The sequence below is a fragment of the Babylonia areolata genome, chromosome 10 (assembly GCF_041734735.1).
Source record: "Babylonia areolata isolate BAREFJ2019XMU chromosome 10, ASM4173473v1, whole genome shotgun sequence".
In the NCBI taxonomy this organism is placed as follows: domain Eukaryota; kingdom Metazoa; phylum Mollusca; class Gastropoda; order Neogastropoda; family Buccinidae; genus Babylonia; species Babylonia areolata.
This window is the reverse complement of record NC_134885.1, coordinates 32,943,939-32,949,860: the sequence shown is the minus strand read 5'-3', so window position 1 is coordinate 32,949,860 and position 5,922 is coordinate 32,943,939. Positions and strand designations below refer to the sequence as shown.

Sequence of the window (5,922 nt, the reverse complement as noted above, 5' to 3'; positions counted from 1 at the left end):
CAATATTCTAATTATCTAAAAATATACACAGACGGATCTGTTCTAGAAGATGGTAATTCAGGAGCGGCTTTTGTAATTCCTTCATTTAGATTAGAAAAATTATACTATATTGGTAGACAATATTCCATTTTCACAGCTGAACTTATAGCCATACTTATGGCCTTAAATTATATTTCAGACATTCCGAAAACTGTCAGTGAAATTCTATTATGTGTAGACTCGAAGTCAGTATTAAAAGCTATAGAATCTCCAAATTCAAAGAAGCGAATAGAGATGACAATGGAAATAAAACATATTATTCACCAACTGACAAAACAGGGCATTAACTTAACTTTCTGTTGGGTACCTTCGCACTGTGGAATATCTTCAAATGAGTGGGTAGACCAAGCAGCTAGAAGAGCAGCACGTAATTTCGAAGGCGCAATACAACTTGACATCCAGTTAGATCTACATGAATACATTAGTTGTATAGAAAATGTCTCTAGAAATCGATTTAAGAAATTACTTATAGATTCAAATAATCAATATTACCAATGTTGTGTAAACACAAAGAATGCAGCTAATCCCAAACATTTTCTAAATTTGACACCAGCAGCACATTCAAGACAAATTACAAGTCTAATGTATAGAATTCGTTTAAATGCCTTTCGTACAAAATTTTCTAAAAATATAAAATGTGTATGCGGTAAGCAAATAACTGTAAGTCATCTACTCATTCATTGTCCGAGCATAAGACCGTTAATTCCTAAAGATGTAGTTGATGACTTTTCTTCCAATATTTCATTAGCCACTGAAAAGATTTTGAATGATTATTCATTGCTTAGAATGTTTTCGGAAATTTTAAACTCCAGTCCAGTTGGTATCCTCCTTTGATGTGTTATAATTAATGTTGTTATTTATATTTACATTGTTATAGGTTAATACTTGTTGATATGCATATACATATTCTCCTTCCCATGACACCTCATTCAATGCACACCACAATCTCTTTAGACCTTTTTCTTATAATATACTTTTCTTCTGTTACATAACATGAATTTTTTTTTTTTTTTTTTTTTTTTTTTTTTAACACTAATATTCACATGCATTCCCTTTCCTTTATCCACTTCTTTACTCCTTTCCGTCTAAAAACACTTATAGTGAATAGACGTTAAACTGAAGATAAAACACACACACACACACACACACACACACACACACACACACGCACGCACACATAGAGTGTGAAATGTTTCCAAACTGCTGATTTATCCCCGTTGTTCTTATTCCATGATTATTTTCTAACAAAAATGAACTGAACAGATTTCACCCACATATTGGGGATTATTAACAACCTTATTGTGTGCAACCTAGATAATCGCATGCGGATATAGCCAGATACACGAAGTGTACATTGCTACAGGAATGTACACACACGTGCATGTGTGCGCGTGTTTACGTTTACGTGTGTGTATTCTTATTTATTTATTTGTTCATATATTTACTTATTAATTATTTAACTTATTTATTTGTTTAAGTTTTCTGTTTAGCTATTGGCTCATTTAGGTACTTATTTCTATTTAATTTATTTTGCTATTAAGATGGTGTTTTTTGTTGTTGTTGTTTTTGTGTGTGTGTGTGTGTGTGTGTGTGTGTGTGTGTGTGTGTGTTTGGGGTTGTTGTTGTTGTTGTTGTTGTTGTTGTTTTGTTTTTTTTAATTTTCGACCAGTCATTCATTTAACTTACTTAGTTCTATTACTGTGTTTACGTGAGTGTGTGTGTGTGTGTGTTTGTGTGTGTGTGTGTGTGTGTGTGTTGAGAATGTTAGCTGTCACTTTTTTAATCTCATCACAAACACGATTGAGTACAGCAATCAGAAAGCAATCTGTCAGTGTATGAAATTAATGATAGTGTAGAGCATGGAACATTTTTAATCATGTGTGTGTGTGTGGGGGGGGGGGGGGGGGGGGGGTAATATTATGCCAGTCATGTCGCTACAAGGAAATAATTGAAACTGGACAAAACTGATGACAAACCATAATGCTGTGAAAAAAAAGAAAGGTGGGGGAAATCCAAGTCAATATGAAAGATAAAAAGAAGAGCATTGCGCACCATGGTGGATGTGTATATATATATATATATATATATATATGTGTGTGTGTGTGTGTGTGTGTGTGTGTGTGTGTAGCACATGTATGTGGAGGGGGGAGTGAGGGGGGGGGGGGGGTCAGCGTAGGGGGATGAAGGAGTCGGAGGGGTTCTCAGGGGGAGAGGAGGGGAGAGAGGAGGGGTCAGGAGTGGTGAGGGGGGGAGAAGGGGGTGTGGGGTGTGGCAAGGGTGCGAAAGATGGGTAGTAGAAGATGAGTGAGAAAGGGGTAAAGGGAGGAAGAGAGGGAGAGCAAGATAAGGAAGTGAGAGTGAGAAGGGCATGTGGGGGACGGAGGGTGGAGGATGTGGGTGGTAGGGCTGGGGGTGGGAGGACATATGTATAGTAAAAGAGGAAGCGTAACTAGAAACCGGACTGAAAATGACGTCAGGTATGACACTATAACATTTTGCGTCACGCACTACTTTGACGTAGTTACACTAATTACGTCGCTGAGGAAGGTCCGAGACCGAAAATTTTGTTCTTTTGCAAAAGGCTTGTTGTTTCTTTTTCTTTTTACACACACACACACACACACACATATATATATATATATATATATATATATATATATATATATATATATATATATATATTTATATATATGTACGTATGTATATGTGTGTATATACAAATTATACACATTTCTTGTTTACAATATTCCTTGTGACACCCGGTACACTTGGTAATAAAGACATAGCCTATATCAGTATATGCTTCTATATATATATATGTGTGTGTGTGTGTGTGTGTGTGTGTGTGTGTGTTATGCTGAGCTGTGTGTGTGTGTGTGTGTGTGTGTGTGTGTGTGTGTGTTGTGAATGAGATTGCTAGCTGTCACTTGTTCTTATCACAACCATGACTCAGCATGGATATTAAGAATATCCTGTCACTGATTTCATTAATGATGGTGTTGATAAAGGAATCTTTTTTTTGATTTTGTGTGTGTCTGTGTGTGCAGGTTTCGCAGTCCCAGAGGCTAAATGAAAAACCTATTTTGCCATGGGTAGTGATTGATAAATCGGGCACTGTTGTTACTGTCCCCTGTGACTGCATGGCAGGGCTAGCTGAGAGATGTACCCATGTTGGGGCACTACTCTCCAGAACTGAAGCTGTTGTTCGGTTGAGAGAGAAGACGACTGCCACAGGAGTTCCAGCTTATTGGATGATTCCAAGCAGCATAGACAAAGTGCATCCCGAACCTGGCCATAGATTTGACTATACGTTAGCTGCATCCAGAAGGAAAAAAAAAAAGGACAGTGCCATAACTTCTCCAGAGATGCTACACACTCCAAAGAGGACAATCAGAGTCAACAATGGAGACTGCAACTCTTCACCACAGCCCACACTGGAGGAAATCAAGCGGTTTCTGGACACCCTGCACAAAGCTGGTGACACGGCAGTTGTTCTGAGTACCTCATCACGGTGTGCCAAGGAGTTTGAGGACCCAGTGAAAGAAATTATTTTGCCGAGGTCACTTGTGCACCTGAGGGACATAAAATGTGACTCAGTGAGTGAGGAAGATTTGCATACTCACTTTGACACTATTCAGGATAATGTTTGTGTCTCTGAAGAAGAGGCAGCCGAAATTGAAAGAGACACAAGAGGTCAACACGATTCTTCATTGTGGTACAGTTGTCGAGCTGCAGTCTGTTTGTGTTTTTGACTCTAACAGGGCAGCCATTTCAACTATAAATAATGTATGTTATCCGAATCTGCATAAATGTACAGGGGAAGCAGTTGGGGAAGTGAAAATGAGGACAAAGTGAGGAACCTGTACATCCAGTATGCACAAAACTCTCACTTTGGCCTCAAGGTTGAAAAGTCTGGCTTCATTACTGATCCGTCTACACCTTACATAAGAGCTTCTCCAGATGGCATTGTGCAGTGCCAGTGTTGTGGAAAGGGCTGTCTAGAGATCAAGTGCCCACATAAATACAGACGTGACAGTGCGTGAGGCTAGCACAAACAAGGATTTCTGTCTTTATGAAGAAGATGAACACTTGAAGCTGCGGCAGATACATAAGTACTTTTACCAAGTATAATGCCAGATGCTCGTAAGCAAAACCAAGTATTGCGATTTTGTCGTCTGGACAACATGACTGTGACTTAGTTGTCATATGTGGTGAACAGATTAACGGATTCATGACTTAATGCCAACTTAAAGCAGTATTGTTTTCGAAAAAGATTCTTCTGCCAGAGCTAGTGGCAAAACAGTTCACGGGTATTTCACAAGTTGATGAGAGCCATGACAAACGAAGACCCATTCAGTCAAAGAAGCGTTCTGCTTCTGCAGATTTGCAAAACACACAAGTCACCTACTCGCCTTCAAAAGCAGCTAAACCTGGTACATCTACCAACAATGTTAGGAGGGGGATCGGGGAGAAGAGACTGTGGTGTCTTTGTCAAAGACCAGAAGAGGTGGATGACATGGTTGCATGTGATAGTCCTTCTTGCAAAATAGAATGGTTCCACATCAGCTGTGTTGGTCTTGACCGAGTACCTGCTCTTGAAGAAGCATGGTATTGTCCAACATGCTTACGCAGATGAATACACTTGGCGTGACCAGCTATACCAAAATGATTAATCATTTAATGAGTCAAAACAATTGAACAAACTTATTTTCTATTTTTTCTCTCTCGATTTCAAACTGAGGAACTAAACTTTGATAATAATGTATCTTGGTCCGATCATGTTCCTTATCTGTGTAAACAAATATCTCAAAAAGTATTTCAACTATCTCAAATTAAACATTTTCTTAATATCTATGTAATGATGATAATACACAGTGAAACTCTTTGATTAAAGTTAATAATATAGTCTTGATTTTTGGACACTGTGTGTGTGTGTGTGTGTGTGTGTGTGTGTGTGTGTGTGTGTGTGTGCCACGGTCTGTGTGTTATGTTTTGTTTTTGATCAGTGTGATTGTAACTCTCGCGGTTAAAAAGGAATAAGTATGGTTAACCATTACAAATTCTGTTACAGTTACGCTATGGCAGAAACCTTGAGACACAAAGAGACCAGATAGAAAGAGAGATGGCCGAATAAATTCTGACCCAATCTGATTTCATTTAGATTTCAAATATTGTTAAACTTATGTGACTGGACTGTTGTAACAAATTATCACTTAAGTTATTATTGAATAAAAAAAAATAAATGCGAACAGATTACAAATACGGATTTGCTTTCAAGTGGAGAGTGGGTGAGAGAGAGAGCGAGACACGCACATATTTGTGCTCGCTGATTCGTACACACATTACTCATCAGTGAACGACAGGACTTTCACACACACATAAAAAAAATGTAAATTCCGTTATTGACCTCCATGAAAGTGTCTTGAACAAACCCGCATGCCCACTGAACTTTTTTTCAAATGTGATGGTTTTGCGCCTGATCGCCGCAATCCAAGCTCTTCTTCTTGTTGTAACTTTTTCCACATGTTTTACTTCCTTTGTTTTCACTCTGGGAATAGAATCTCAATCCATCATCTTTTTTTTTTTTTTTTTTTTTTTTTTTTAATTTTTTTTTTAATTACCACCATAATGATGAGAAGCATGTGGATTAATAAAGCGTTTTTGATTTGATTGATTGATTTGAAGCACTGTTTCAATTTACAACACCGCAGCAAGCTCCTAGAGCCATGATATTGCTGAAAAATCAACAATGCTAACGATTGCTAATGCAGATACAGTGTTTGTTTACACATAGCGTCTTACCAGAATGGTAGACGATCTCATAATGCATTGCGCGTGACGTCATGCGCTCGTTCTTTATTGATTTTATAATCAAAATCGAAA

General features: G+C 38.1%; 1 pseudogene; it reads left to right on the top strand.

Moving 5' to 3' along the window:
- Positions 1–3,404: 3,404 nt before the first annotated feature.
- On the top strand, positions 3,405–4,227 carry LOC143286336 (uncharacterized; annotated as a pseudogene).
- The last annotated feature ends 1,695 nt before the right edge of the window (positions 4,228–5,922 follow it).